Here is a 17,152-nt window from a genome sequence, read left to right as displayed (position 1 = left end):
TCACTTCAAGAGTTGGAAAATCCCTTAACAGGGTAGGTTTAACCAGCTTGTTGTAAATCCTTTAACAGGGTGACTCAAAGCCATTGAGTTCATAAAATCCTCTAAGAAGGTAACCCTTAATAGGGTTTAACCCTTAACCGGGTATTCTAGCCATCCCTTAACCGGGCGATCCCTAATAGGATCGGTTCCTAACAGAACCTATTGTAACAGTCTTTAACTGGACTAGGCTCCTAATAGAGCGAACTTCTAAAGAGTTCAAAAATAGCTTGTGGGTATTCATCCCCATCATGGTTTTTCCCAGTTGGGTTTCCACGTGAAAAATATGTGTGTCATGTGTGATGCCTCTTTCATGTGATGTTTTGTTACTTCCTGTTTAGTGGTGAATCATGTTGTTCTAGTAAATTATTGTATCTTTGATGATATATTATCTATTTATGCATAAGGATAAAGTGGAAATGAGGGAGTAGATTGTATGGAAAGCTAAGTGTTGGTGGTTTATGTCTTTCACAGTCTCATTATGTTTAATCGGTAGTAATCTAGTTTAGATGGGTATTAGTGTTTGTTTGTCAAGTGCAGTGTTTGCAGTCAAACAGGTTCAGGAAAAGTTTTTGTGTATGTACTAATTCACCCCCCCTCTCAGTACCAGTTTGGTACTCACTTTTCATGATTGAGTTATCAGTGGACTGGTGTCGGGATTCACTAAGTGTGACTACCAGTTGGTAGTCTTTGTTCAGCTCTAGGGTTTCCAGTATGGCCTATGCGGTGCAACTGATGGTGTTTTGGGAATGATAAGGATAAGGATTGGTATGCCACGTCAGCTGTGTGCACGTGAAGAATTTCCTTGAGGATCTTGCACATGAAGATCGAATAAATTGAATGCCTACCTCAGGAATGCATGATTTTCTGAGCAGTGTGTGAAGAGCGCGTGATGGGTTACTATTTTCCAGATGTGGTGAAGATTGGACAATGTAGAATGTCTTGAGATCTATCTTAGAAAATTTCATTCTATGTAATGTGTTTGGACGGTTAGGATTGGACCGCTTGTAATTGTATACCTAAAATATTTAGGGTTTAGGGTTTATACTACCAACCTAACTTTTGTCTATAAGGTCGATGAGTTTTGTTATTGTAAGTGTTGGAAAAAGTTGTGTTGTGTCCGTGTGTTGGAGATTGGATACTTGCCAAACCAAAGTGTGGAATCTATAGAGTGTGATTGCGGAAGAGAGGAACTAAAAAGGATCTGCCTTAGCAAGGAGTGTTGTTATCAGATTAGAGTTTTACTTGTTGTCTTCTAACCATTTCAAAAAAAGGTAAATCCCTTAACCGGGTAGTTTTAATAGGATTTGTTGTAAATCCTCTAACCAGGTGGCTTAAGTTCATTGAGTTATTTAAATCCTCTAGCGAGGTAACTCTTAATAGGGTTTCAACCTTTAATAAGGTATATAGCCATCCCTTAACCCGGTGATCCCTAACAGGATTGATTCCTAACAGAACCTTATTGTAAAATCTTTAACTGGACTAGGCTCCTAATAGAGCGGACTTCAAAAGAGTTCAAAACAAGCTTGTGGGTATTCATCCCCATCGTGGTTTTTCCCGTTTGGGTTTCCACATGAAAAATATCTGTGTTATAGGTTGTGAGTTTTTCATGTGATGATTGTGTGTTTCTGATTAAGTTAGTTATGCATGCAGTGTTAAATGGTTGTGGTATTGTTGATACAACTCATGCATGATTATATCGGTAAAGTAGTCATCAAGATTTGAGATCTGTTGAATGTTGTCTAAAGTATCTGTGTTTAACCGGTATAGCCATGGTTATGCTCAGTGGTGAAGACAACTGGTCAGGTGTGTTTTAATATGATAAAGTGTTGAGAAGTTTTTGTGTGTACTGATTCATCCCCCCTCTCAATACTAGTTAGGACCTTAGTTGCTCATCATTATTCATCAATCCACTTATTGTGGAGTGATAATTCCACCTTTGGTGGGTGATCCACCTCATGTGGAATATTTTATTGTTTCTCTTACCTTCCCACACCTATTTCCTACCTACCCTTGTTTCTTATTGAGTCACATGTCATGTTTGTGTGCTCACATATCCATATAGCCTTGCCTATATATACAGGCTCATATTCATTGTATGTAAGAACTATTGATCATTTATGTATTAATGAGAATACAGTTTATTCTTGTCCTATATTTTGTCTCTATTTGTACATTTCATTGAGCTCTTGATCTTGGCAAAATCTCACATGGTATCAGAGCCATTAGAGTGTCATTGATTCGTCTTTGAGAGGCATTTTTGCGACGTCAAGAAGTAGGTCTGAGGAGCAGCAACTTTTGGAGGCTTCCTAGACCAAATCTGACCTCGCCATTGCATCCAGGTGGTCGTTTCCATGAATTTTGGCTATAAAATCGGCCTATTTTGGTGAGAGAAAAATTTTCACCAATTTTGCTATATTTGTACGGATTTTGAATTTTTCTTTTTTTTTTAAATTATTTTCCACAAAAATATTTCAAAATTTATTTTTTGAAAAAAAAAAAAATTCTGAAAGAAAAATTATATATATATATATATATATATATATATATATATATATATATATATATATATATTTAGGGGGGTCTGCAGACCCCCCCGTGACCTATCATACTGCAGGTATTGTGCAACCCCGTCATCCGTGCCACTATTGTACCTACAACTACGACTCCAGGTGACTATGCTCTCTGCTCTGTCCATCATTGGCCAACCCCCATGGCTCCTCCCAGCATTGGCACCATCGACCACCGTTGTCGGCTCTCTACCCCGCCGGCCTCGCAACTCCGTCGCCGGCCCCAGTCCAGTCGGGCCCTTCGCCGCCAGTAAACCTGCTTGTCGGCCTCCTACCGCTGCTCCTATCCAGGCTCCACATGACTACCACATGGGCTTCTAATTGCCACCTGGTGCCATGTCAACACTACAGACAGTGCCACATCAAGAAACAAATCAGCCTCTGCCACGTCAGCATCATCCACGTCATTTTTCCGTACTGTACGGACACCACGTAGGTAGGGAGGTGAAGTTTTTGTGACGGCTAGATGACCATCAAATTTAACCCCGTAGTTCTCTGACATCATCATTTTTCATAAATTTTTGTAGGCCCCTCTCATTGAGCTTTTTGATTTTGCAGTTCAACTTCAAATGGCCATATCTTGCTCATTTTTTCTCCTTTTTTGGTGCAATTTTTTTTTAAATGGGCTAGACTTTCATGTAATTTCATGTGGTGGAATTATTTTCTTATTTTGATGGACAAATTTTTTAAAAAAATTAGTTTTTGGTGACTGTACCTGTCTAATCCTCATTTTTGCAACTTCTAAGACTCTGTTTGGGCTCATACGAACTCCTTTTTAGGTGCCATTTTTTTTAAAGTGCATAATTTTTTGTCTACTCTTAGAATATGCTATCAGTTTGCAGCAATTTTGGGTAGAAATTGCACTTCCATCATATGGTCTTATTTGACCAATTTGGCACTTATATTGCATAGATCTATCTTGTTGGTCTTTTGCATTGTAGTTCTCGGCCTATTGGGGTAGTTTTAAAACAAAATCAGAAGTCTACCTTGCCATTGTTTGCAAGTGGCCTATTGTACGCGCACTACATATAAAGTGCCAAAATCATCATTTTTTGGGGGGTACTTTGATTGATTGAATTTTGGGGGGTGTCTCTTGTGCTTTTGGGATCTTTTGTTCCTTCCTTTCTTGCTGCTATGGGTTCTTCTAAGTTTCCTCTCTTAACTCCTCATAATTATGCTACTTGGAAAATTGATGCATGGAGTAAACTTATGGAAAAAGGACTAACTCATTACATTGATGGAACTATTGTTTCTCCCACTTATCCTAAGGTTGATCCAGTTGGTCACTTGGATTGGATCACTAAAAATATCATGGCAATTGGTACCTTAAGAAATTATGTATCAAAGGATCTCATTTTTCATATTGAGAAGTGTACTCTAGTCAAGGATGTTTGGAAAAAGTTTCAAGACTTGTATGGTCAAGTTGATGAGATTAGGGGATATCAGATTGATAGTGATCTCACCGTGTTAGATCCCAAGAACTTTGATACTATACGAGATTATGTCACTAAGGCAAAAGAGATGAGGGAACAACTCAAGGATTATGGCATTGATAAGATGGATACTCAATTCATCTTCAATTTGATGGGCAAGCTTCCACAAGAATATGCAACATTTGTTTCTAGTTTCCAAACCCATAGGATGACAATGGGTTCAAGCTACACAATGCCTACATTTGATGTTTTCACTGAAATGTTGATGATGGAACAAACTGAGTTGATAAGCATAGGCATTCTTAAGGCTTCTAAGTCTCAAGCATTAGTGGAAAATCAAGGGAACAAAGGAAATCAAGGAAAGGACAACTCCAACAAGAAGAAATGGCAATCAAAGCCTAAGGACAAATAACCACATTCTCCACAACAAGAAGATTCATCCTCTTCCAAGAGGGACAATTCACCAAAGAGGGAGAGACCTACTTGTGCCTATTGTAAAAAGTTTGGTCATGAGGAGCGTTGTTGGCATTCTAAGAAGATTGATGAGCTCACACACATCCTCAAAAAGCATAACATTGATTTGCCTAATGTCTACAAGAAGGATGATTCATCAACTTCAACTTCCTCACATTCAAAAGGAAAAGGGAAAGCATTCATGGCTTCTACAAGTGGGAAGACTCACTCTTTTGGGACAAGAAAAGGAAAAGCTCTTTGTGCTACTACAAGTCATGATTCGGGGAGATGGCTTCTAGATTCAGGGGCTTCTCATCATATGGCATCTTGGTAGTCTATGTTCTCTACATTTGAGCCTTACACCATGCCGCAAATTTTGATGGGAAATCATACATACATGGATGTGATTGGGAAAGGATCTATTATCATTGGGGATAATTCCTTCAATGATGTGTTGTGTGTACCCCATTTGACAAACAATCTCCTTTCCAACTATCAAATCACACATGGCACAACTAAGAGAGTTGTGGAGTTCACACCTGATTCAATTTTCATTAGAGACTTGGAGACTAGAGCTATCATTGCGACTGGGGTGGTTGATCATGCATCTCGGTTATACTCCTTTTTATATTTTGTTGATGATGATGATTTCACATATGATGATTCTACACATGATGATCACACTTCTTGTGATGGTTCAGATTTTGAGGAGAACTTTGGGCACTTGAACATGGGGATTCTCACATGTGACCCTGTTCTTGAGCCTTGTGTTTCATCTCCTCATATTGATATCACATCACCTAGTGCACCTGATGATGTAGATAGTGTGACAGTTTTGCCTTCATGTGATTCAATGCAGTAGGATATATATTGTCTTCTAGTTTCTATTTCTTGGGATGAGTAGTTGACATACATTACAGGTTTGTTTGTGGAATCCTACATTGCAGATTTGGGAGACATCATTGATGATATTCATCTTCTCTTTGATGAAGGTGATCCTTCTTTGATTGTTGCGAGGGAACACTCTGACCCTCTTGTTCATTCTATACATGATCATTCTTTCGAGGTTGACATGGTTGTGGATACTTATGTACATCAGTTGGAGGAGGTCTCTTTATGTTTAGAGGAGACATGTGAGTCTTTGGGACTTGTTCTACTTTCTTCTCCACTAGATCTTGGAGTGCCTCTTTTAGTAGTGTAGAGTAGTTTACCACCTTTGGAAGGGGTATCTTTCAACATCGACATGGAGACACTTGAGCAGTTTTTAGAGATTCCATTCATCATGAGGTTTTTTCATACATCTCCCCTTCACGATTGGGGAGACTTCATGGATACACCTTTGGTTTTGTTTCTTCCTAAGGGGAGGAATGTTGTTTGACATTCATGGAGCAGTTTCTTCATACATCATCGAGCTTCTATCATTGGTGCAGATTCCACATTGAGGGGGGGCTTCCTAGCTTTTCTTCTTCTCTCATATGGGGGGGACTTTTTCCTCACATGGGGTTTTGTTCCTCACATACTTCTATGAGAGTTCTCTTGTATAGTTTTCATCTCTCTTTTGTGGGAGGGTTTTTTTCCCATTGGGTTTTTCTCTCTTTCCCTGCTTTGTGAGAGATTTCATTGCATTGGTTTGCATGCATTTGCATTTATACATTGGTACCTAATATGGCCTCATAGTCGGGACCCATCTTGCATTGCTTAGTTGAATTGTAGACTTAAGTGCATTCCCCTAAGTTGCACTTAAGGGGGGGTGTTGGTGTAAATAATTATTCATATTGGATATTATTACACCTTAATTAAGTTTACTTAGGATAATTCATTTCATATTAGTTTGGGTATGAGACACTCGGGTCTTTGTGCCACATTGGGATAGTGTGTGTAGGAGCATTTCCACATTTTATAGTGTTGATCTTGTTACTACTTTGGTGTAGGGGAAAAAGCCTCAATTTCATAATTTATTGATTGAAAACTTCATGTTGTTTATAGAAATGTTTTGGGAAGGATCAAAGAATCCTTTGTTTATATTTTGTTTTGTAATAAGGTCCTAATTTTCCATTTTGTATGGCCTAGTGGCCTAGGGTGCATTATAAACCCTATAGTCAACTATGGTCAAAGGGACTTAGGATGAGTAGAATTAGGGAGTCAAGGTTTTTTTGGTCTATCTAGATCCATTTCAATGTGTTTAGGTCCCTAGGTTGATGATAAAATTAATTTGAATGACAAAACGCAAAAATTGTCAAAAATTGTTAAAAATTGACAAAGTTATCAATTTGTAAAGCAACTTTTCAAAAAGTTGTTGTAATTGGCTTCACAATGTTCATAACCATATAAAATAAGTTTGAACATGTTGGGAAAACTATAAAATTCCTCAACAAACTCGTGTGGAGGTTGTTGTGGTCAAAATTTGTAAAACTTGATATTTGAAATCAATAAAAAACTCCATTTTCTAGAAAATTTGTTGTTCTTTTGGTTGGTACAGAATTTCGCGACCTCAAAACTGAAAAATTATTTCATGGAGAGTTAGAGGGGTGAAATAAATTTCTTTCAAATCCAGCCAGAGGTCTAGAGGTGGATTATTGAGGGAGAAAAGTTGTAACAGAGCCAAACAGCCCGAAAAAGTGCCCTTTCCTAGGGCTTCAACTTCAATTTCCCATTTCTTCCAAATCCACCATGGGAAAATTCTAAAACTTGGTTAAATGGAGGATTTGGGAGTTTATTTTAATATACAAAAAGTTTTAGACTGAAAGGATGCAGTTTGGGTGAGATTTTATTAAATTTGGCCAGGCATCTCTATGTGACTAGTTGTGGGAATTGAATAAAATTCATGAACAATCCCCATAACTTTTGTTTTAATGCAAACCAGAAGCTATAACTTAGTATTTGGTGATTATTTGGATACCCCAAGGTGTTAAAATTTCTTCCCTTGAGAAATTTAAGGTTTGGAGGGTATTTATTTTGTTAAAGTGCTCATTTAGCCCCATTTAGCTTAGTTGAGGGTTTACTAGAAATGGTATTTGTAGGAGGTTCCAGATCAAACCATTTTGGAAAAAGTTCTGTCCTAGTTTTCTAATGGTGAATATAAAATAAAATTACTTTTTCCTTTGTAGGTTTTAAGAGAGAAACCAAAAAGTCACTTTTGAGGGCTAGTTGGCTAGAATAGCCATTTTGCACTTTGACCCCTTTGATACTTGATCAACCCAATCTGAGGGTTGCTTACCATCATTGGAGGCTTTTGGATCCTAATAAAATTTATTTGAGTCTTTGTGGACTTGTAGAACCATTTTGGAGGGGTGTGAGCCATTTGAGCAACTTTTGAGCACTTTGCCTGTGGGGTTGACAAACCAAAGTTGATAGCCTTTGTAAAATGTCTTAGTGGGGGGTTATGGGGATGAAAAAAATTGAAATGAGATATTGATCTATTTCTTGTCAAGGTGTGAGGCTTGGTTGGGAAAATCTCTTTTGAAAGGGATTGGGTTTCTAGTTGAGCAAGTGAGCAACTTGGAGCATATTCAAGTTGTTGGAACCATACCTCTACAACAATTGGTATCAGAGCAAGTGTGATCCTTAGGAGAAGGATTGTTTCAGTTTAGCCATGTCAAGGGAAGAAGAAGAGGGTGAGTTTTCCTCAAGGATGAATAATTCACGGATAGTGAAGTTTTTGAAGGATCAAAACTTGGTTCACAAGATTGATTCCTTGCAGAAGGAGGTTGATAGACTTAATGGGGAACTTCAGAAGAAAAGTGGTGGAAACTTTGATTTTGTTGAAGAGGGGAGTGATGAGGAACCCCTTGAGTAGAATGATAAAGAAGAAGTGCCTGCTGATCATAGGCTACTTGTGAAGACCCTGAAGGCCATTCAGAGAAGAACCATGGATGTTAGGTTGGACCTACCTTCCTATGATGGAAACTTGAATCCAGATACTGCCATGGATTAGATTGATGCCCTTACAAGCTTCTTTCAATGTGAAGACATACCTGAAAGTCAGAGAGTTAAGATTGCTAAGTCTAAGTTGAAGGGACCAACCCTTACGTGGTGGAATTTCACTCAAGATGATAGGGTGAAGGAGAAGAAGAATCCAGTGACCACTTGGAAGAAGATGGTTGCATTGATTAGGGATGAATATGTTCGTGATGATTATGAAGTCCAACTTTATAAGAGGAGAATGAGTTTGAGACAAAAGGAGATGAGTGTCTCAAATTATACTCAAGAGTTCCATAAATTGGTGATGAAGTCCAATGTAGTGGAGCCTGAATGTGTGAAGCTTGCAAGATACTTGCAAGGGTTGAGAGTTACCATTCAAGATGAACTTAGTCTAAGCAGCCCTCCCATAGTCTAAAAATGTTTTCAACTTGCTTTTAAGGTTGAACAAAAACTCAAGAGGAATAGTGATCAAGTGGAAGAGGGAGAGGGCAAAAAGACTTTGGAAATAGGGGCAAAATAATGTCTCAAGGAAGAGGACAAGGTTCCAGAGACCTTGGTGAATCAAGTCAAGGAAGTGAACAAGGGGAAAGTAGTTCTGGAGGATCTTTCAGAGGAAAGAGAGGAAAATTTAGAGGAAGAGGTGGTGGAAGAGGCCTAGAAGGCATAAAGTGCTATAGATGTCATCAAATGGGGCATGTTGCATCCAAATGTCCAGAGAAGGCAAACAAACAAGGTGAAAGGAGAGTAAATTTGGTGAGAGATGAGGACACATATAGTGTTCACTCTCATAGATCCTTTGTGCAGCCTGAACAAGGAGAGATCATGATGATGAGAAGGACATTGATCAAAGCACCTAGTCCACTAGAGCCACCCCAAAGGAAGGCACTTTTCAGAACTAGTAGAAGTGGTGACAAAGTATGTAGCGTGGTGATTGATTTAGGTTCTACTAATAGTTTTCTATTTATTGAGGCAGTAGAGAAACTGAAATTGAAGAGGATTAAACACCAAGACCCTACAAGGTATCATGGCTTACAAAGGGGCAGCAAACCATCATTGAAGAACAAGCATGGGTGGAGTTTTCTATTGGAAAGTACAAGGACAAGGTACTTTGTGACATTGTAGCCATGGATGCATGCCATTTTCTACTTGGAAGGCCATGGCAATATGACATGAAGGCAAAACATGATGGTGAGAAGAACACATACACCATCTGGTATAAAGGTGAGAAGGTAACACTACTACCCCTCCCTGATAATGGTGAAGAAGCAAAAGACTTTTTGTTTGTAGGAGAGAAAGAGTTTTTAGAATGTTTGAAGGAGGAGGATACTCCTTGTTATGCTTTGGTTGTATTACCAAAACAAGAAGAAAGAAAGGTGCACAAGAAAAAGGAAGAACCTAGGAGGATAGGACCAAAAGAGGTGGCAGATTTGCTTGAGACCTATAAGGATATTGTAACCAAAGAGTTTCCTGATACCCTACCTCCAATTAGAGAGATTAGCCATAATATTGATCTAATCCTAGGGGCTACACTCCCAAATAAGGCTGCCTATAAGTTAACACCCCAACAAAATGAGGAAATGGCAAGAGAAATCTAGGAACTCTTAGATAAGGGTTTGATTTCTAAAAGTATGAGTCCATGTGCTATTCCAGCTATGCTAGCACCTAAGAAAGAAGGTACATGGAGGTTATGTATAGACTCAAGGGCCATTAACATGATCACTATCAGGTATAGGTTCCCTATGCCTAGTATTGAGGACTTGTTGGATCATCTAGGGGGTGCAAGGTGGTATTCAAAGGTGGATTTGAAGAGTGGGTACCATCAAATCAGAATAAGGGTTGGAGATGAATGTAAGACAACCTTTAAGACTAATGAAGGCCTTTATGAGTGGAGAGTGATGCCATTTGGCTTTTCCAATGCACCTAGTACATTCATGAGACTCATGAATGAAGTTCTAAAACCCTTCCTTGGTAAATTTTTTATTGTTTACTTAGATGATACTCTTATTTTTAGTAAGAATAGAGATGAATATATGCAGCATTTGAATTTGGTCCTTAAGAGATTGTAGGAAGAAAAACTCATAATCAATGTGGACAAGTGTCTTTTTATGCAAGAAGAATTGGTGTATCTTGGTTTCATAGTTTCAGGTGGAAGCATCAAGATGGATCCTGAGAAGGAGGAGAGCATCTTGAATTGGCTTTCTCCAAAGTCAATGATTGAAGTTAGAAGATTCCATGGCTTGGCTTCCTTTTACAGGAAGTTTATAAGAGGTTTTAGCCAAGTTTGTGCACCTATCCTAGAAACAATCAAAGGGGGGAAGAAGTGCAAGTTTGTATGGACCAAGGAGGCTCAGGAGGATTTTCAAAGTCTCAAACAAAAGGTAGCAAAGCAACCTATACTTTCTTTTCTAGATTTCCAAAAGGTTTTTACAATTGAGTGTGATGCATCTAATGTTGCCATAGGGGTTGTTTTGAGCCAAGAGGGTAGGCCCATTGTATTTTTTAGTGAGAAACTCAATGAGGCAAAGAGGAAGTATTCCTCATATGATTTGGAAATTTATGCCTTAGTTCAATCCTTGAAAAAGTGGAGGCATTATCTCCTTCCAAAAGAATTTGTTAATTTTACTAACAATCAGGCACTTAGCTTCTTGAATAGCCAGGAGAAGTTGAGTCACAAGCATATGAAATGGGTAGAATCTATCCAAGCATATACCTTTACAATAAAACACAAAAAGGGAGTTGAAAACAAGGTGGTGGATGACTTGAGTAGAAGATCCTTGACAGTGCAAGAGGTGAAGTTGCAAAGTGTGGGGATTGACTCCTTGAAAGGTATGTATGAAGGTGATGAAGACTTTCATGAAATTTATAAAGTTTGTTCTGATTTTTCTGAAGCATACCATGTTGAATATGTTGATTACTTGATCCAAGATGGTTTATTGTTTAAATGACATCAACTATGCATTCCTAGGTGTTCAATGAGGGGGAATATTGTGAAAGAAAAGCATTGTGGAAGCATGAGTGGACATTTTGGGTTGGATAAAACCCTTGAACAGGTAAGAAGACATTATTTTTGGCCCAAGATGCAAAGTGATGTGAGGAAATATGTTGAAACATGCACTATTTTATCAGAAAGCCAAAGGAACTTAAACTAATGCAGGGTTTGTATCAACCATTACCCATACCTACAAGGCCTTGGGAAAGTTGTAGTATGAATTTCGTAATGGGATAGCCTAGGACTCAAAAAGGCTTTGATAGCATCTTTGTTGTTGTAGATAGGTTCAATAAGATGGCACATTTCTTGCCATGTAAGATTACAAGTGATGCAACCTATGTAGCAAATTTGTTTTTCAAAGAGATTGTAAGGATACATGGACTTCCTCTAACAATTGTGTCTCATAGGGATGTGAAATTTGTTGGCCATTTTTAGAGAACCTTATGGAAGAGGTTGGGAACAAACTTGAACTTTAGTTCAGCCTACCATCCACAAACAGATGGGAAAACTGAAGTTGTGAATAGGTCCTTGGGAAACCTATTGAGATGCTTGACAAAGAAATATGGAGAGAAGTGGGATGTTGTACTTCCACAAGCTGAATTTGCATTCAATGATTCTGTGAATAGGAATATAGGAAGGAGTCCATTTCAGATTGTGTATGGGTAGAATCCAAGAGGCATCTTGGAGTTGAGAGACCTTCCACATGATTGGAAAATAAGTGCTCATGGTGAACAATTTGCTGATAGCATGAAGGAAGTGCATGATCAAGTAAGGCTAGCCCTCCAAAAGAGTTCACAAAATTACAAGGAACTTTCTGATAAGAAGAGGAGGGATGTACAATTTTAGATGGGTGATATGGTGTGGGTGTACCTGAGGAAAGAAAGATTACCAAAGGGGAAGCATATAAAGTTACTCATGAAGAAAGTGGGTCCTTGCAAGGTTTTGAAGAAACATGGGTTGAATGCCTATGAGATATCTCTTCCCTCTAACCTTGGTATTTCTCCTATATTTAATGTATGTGATCTAGCACCTTATAAAGGGCATGTTTGTGTAGGTACATACTTTCATGTTGAGGAGATTCAAGAGGACATTATTGATATACCTCCTCATGCACCAAAGAAGCCTGAAAAGATCATTGATGAAAGGGTCATTAAGAAGACCAGAAATAAAGAATACAAACAATACCTTGTGAAATGGGTAGGAAAACCTATTGAAGAGGCAGTATGGATGGATGAGGCAGAAATTATGAAGCATGACACTTCATTGGACCAACTTATCTCATGTGGAAATGAGATCAACCCACCCTGGGAGTATGGTGCAGGGGAACAAACCTCAATTTCATAATTTATTGATTGAAAACTTCATTTTTTTTAGAAAGGTGTTGGGAAGGATCAAAAAATCCTTTGTTTATGTTTTGTTTTGTAATAAGGTCCTAATTGTCCATTTTGTAAGGCCTAGTGGCCTAAGGTGCATTATAAACCCTATGGTCAACTATGGTCAAAGGGACTTAGGATGAGTAGAATTAGGGAGTAAAGGTTGTTTTGGTCTATTTATATCCATTTCAATGTGTTTAGGTCCCTAGGTTGATGATAAAATTAGTTTGAATGGCAAAATGCAAAAATTGTCAAAAATTGTCAAAAATTGACAAAGTTGTCAATTTGTAAAGCAACTTTTCAAAAAGTTGTTGTAATTGGTTGCCCAATTCTCATAACCATATAAAATCATTTTTAAAATTTTGGGAAAACTATAAAATGCCTCAAAAAACTTATGTGGAGGTTGTTGTGATCAAAATTTGTAAAACTTGATATTTGAAATCAATAAATAACTGCATTTTCCAGAAAATTTGTTGTTCTTTTGGTTGGTGTGGAATTTCACGACCTCCAAAATGAAAAATTATTTCATGGAGAGTTAGATGGGTGAAATAATTTTTTTTTAAATCCAACCATAGGTCTGGAGGTGGATTATTGAGGGAGAAAAGTTGTAAGAGATCCAAACAGCCCAGAAAAGTGCCCTTTCCTAGGGCTTCAACTTCAATTTCCCATTTCTTCCAAATACACCATGAGAAATTTCTAAAACTTGGTGAAATGGAGTATTTGGGAGTTTATTTTAATATAAAAAAGGTTTCAGACTGAAAGGATGTAGTTTGGGTGAGATTTTATTAAATTTGTCCAGGCATCTCTATGTGACTGGTTATGGGAATTGAATAAAATTCATGAACAGTCCCCATAACTTTAGTTTTAATGAAAACTAGAATCTATAAATAAGCATTTTGTGATTATTTGGATACCCCAAGGTGTTCCAATTTCTTCCCTTTATAAATTTTAGGTTTGGAGGGTAGTTCCTTTGTTAAAGTGCTCATTTAGCCCCATTTAGCCTAGTTGAGGGTTTACTAGAAATGGTATTTGTAGGACGTTCCAGATCAAACCATTTTGGAAAAAGTGTTTTTCTAGTTTTTTAATGGTGAATATAAAATAAAATTACTTTTTCCTTTGTATTTTTTGGGAGAGAAACCCAAAAGTCACTTTTGATGGCTAGTTGGCTAGAATAACCATTTTGCACTTGACCCCTTTGAGACTTAATCAACCCAATCTGAGGGTTTTTTACCATCATTTGAGGTTTTTGGATCCTAATAAACTTTATTTGAGTCTTTGTGGACTTGTAGAACCATTTTGGAGGGGTGTGAGCCATTTGAGCAACTTTTGAGCACTTTGCCTGTGGGGTTGACAAACCAAAGTTGATAGCCTTTGTAAAATGTCTCAGTGGGGGGTTATGGGGATAAAAACAATTGAAATGAGACATTGATCTATTTCTTGTCAAGGTGTGAGGTCTGGTTGGGAAAGTCTCTTTTGAAAGGGATTGGGTTTCTAGTTGAGCAAGTGAGCAACTTGGAGCATTTTCAAGTTGTTGGAACCATACCTCTACATCATACTCTATCATATCCACTTATTGTGAAGTGATAATTACACCTTTAGTGGGTAATCCACCTCATGTGGATTATTTTATTGTTTCTCTTACCTACCCACACCTATTTCCTACCTACCCTTGGTTCTTATTGAGCCACATGTCATGTTTGTGTGCTCACATATCCTTATGTCCTTGCCTATATATACAAGCTCATATTCATTTTATGTAATAACTATTGATCATTTATGTATTGATGAGAATACAATTTATTCTTGTCGTATATTTTGTCTCTATTTGTACATTTCATTAAGCTCTTCATCTTGGCAAAATATCACACTGACCTTTTTTGCTATTTCCGATGTGGCCAATTCATCATGTACCTGTATAGATTTCTCTTTAAATGTCCCAAACCTAGATACATTAGGATCTACCAGTTTGGATAGAAGGTGATCAACATAAATTATCAAAATGTCTACTTCAACCTCATATCCAATAGGAATGACCCATGATGTCCTTGATTCTATAGCCTCCATCTAACAAGTATCAGTATCCACCATAAAATATATGGAGTCTTCATACCTTTTCACAACATGCTCTGGCATGCGCTTTCTTCTATAAATACTTGAAGTATCCCCTGATTGTATTTGTAAACTCATTTCCAAGAGTCTTAATGTTGTTCTTGATTTGCAAGACTATCGGTGTATCCTCAAACCATTTGATATCACCTATACCGAGAAATAAATTTTGTAAATAGAAGAAAAATCCTATAATCAATTGACCAAACTTGAACTTCTGTAACTTATCCTTCTTGATTGACTCAAGATTCAACATCAATTGTTATCTCAAGCCTTTTTCTAGATCATAATCAACATTCTCTTTCAACATCTAGTAAGCTGTGTGGATAGCAACTTTGGGAATGATATTCATCCATCTTGAATGGTAAACTCTGTAGCCAATGATGATAGATGCAAAATTCATTGCAGGATCATTTATATCATTCACTATCATTGCATGACCATCCCACTTTGACTTTGTCATTCAGATAAACTCATCCTTCGGAATTGATCTCAAAATAGGAACTTCACCGGTTGCCCATAATCCGGTGACAACATGGATATACTCTTTTGTGATCTTGTGTAGTCTATCCAACCACATGAACTAATCATGAATCCTACTCAGAACATATCTCACATGCTCTTGTTTAAAATCATCAATAAATTTCACTGCATGGTGAAAAACCTTATCGGTTACCCTTATGAATTCATCTTTCATCACTCCTTGTTTATCACATAGTAATAGGTATTGATCAACAATAGAAAAAGTGACCAAATCCTCCAGTTTGAAATGAATTTATGATATAATGTATTCAACATGTAAAACACCATAGGGTACGCTATATAGGACTACAACTTGATCCATCTCCGTGGATTTATGTGGATGTCTCTTGAATTCCAGTCGAGGTATTTTAGTAATATCAACAATATGTGGTGTATCCAGTGTGAAAATTTAAACACAGACTCAGATTCTCAGAGAAATACCTTTAAAATTCTTCACAGCTAGGGTTTCCAGTCTGAATACTCTTTCACTAATTCACTTTTACACATATCTTCTTAATCCGCTATCGACTTTGCCAAAGTAGCAATCAAATGCTTTTTCTTTTTTTCTATCACTCTCCAAATGTGCTCTTGAAAATGCAAAGTGAGAAATGGGACTATAAATAACCTTTTTATTTTCCTTTTACCAACTGCATTTAACGCTTCAGATGAGATTCAAGCCTACGAAGAAAATGAAAAAGCAAGGTATGCTATCTTTAGTGCATTATTAAAAGCTGAATTGACAAAGGTTATTTCTTTGAATACTGCTTATGAGGTTTGGCAAAAGATGAAAGACATTTATGAAGGAAATGAGAGAGCTAAGTTGACAAAGAGACTAACAGCTAAGCAAAGATATGAAAAGTTGAAGATGGAAGAAAGAGAAGACATTGTAAGCTATTTTGAGAAGGTTAACAATGCAGTAAATGAAATTAGAGGCACCATGGATGATGAAGATGTGATTGACAAAATCTTGATGACATTACCAGTAAGCTACAATGATAAGATCTTAGTTATTGAAGAAACCTATGATCCAAATAAGTTCACTAGAGAGCATCTTTTTGGTACCTTAACTGCATTTGAAGTAAGAAAGTTTGGAAAGGACAAATATAAATCAGAGGCTGCAATCAAAGCATTTGAACATGGTCCAGATGATGAAGAGAGCTTGAATGAAATGGAAGCAAAATTTATAAGAAAACTGAAGAAAGGCACTGGAAAGTACAAAGGTATGTTACCTTTTAAGTGTTTTAGATGTGGAAAGATTGGTCATATTGCAACTAGATGTTCAAAAAAGGGAGCTAGACAAAAGTTTAGGGAGAACAAGGGAAAATCCAATAAGAAAGCCTATTATGTTAAGGATGATGCTAACATTTCAAATGATGAATCAGACTATGAGGATGGTTATTATTTGTTTCTAATAGAAAATGATATTCCAAAGTTTGATATTTCTAAAAATGTTGCTAATCGATTTCATACTAGAAGAGATAAGAATGAGTGGTTTATTGATAGTGTATGTTCAAATCATATGATTTGTGATAAGAGTAAGTTTAAAATTCTTGAAAATTATGATGGAGGTTCGGTTAGGTATGATCAAGTAACATAAATTGTTCGAATTGGTTTAATTAATTTTGATGGAAAACATAACACTAACAATGCTTATTATGTGAAGGGCTTACATCATAATCTCTTGAGTGTGGACATATGTAAAAAAATGGATACAATGTTATCTTTCAGGATAATGGATGTGAAATCCAA

This window comes from Cryptomeria japonica, chromosome 9 (genome assembly GCF_030272615.1).
Source record: "Cryptomeria japonica chromosome 9, Sugi_1.0, whole genome shotgun sequence".
Lineage (NCBI taxonomy): Eukaryota > Viridiplantae > Streptophyta > Pinopsida > Cupressales > Cupressaceae > Cryptomeria > Cryptomeria japonica.
Note: the sequence above shows the minus strand (reverse complement) of the source record.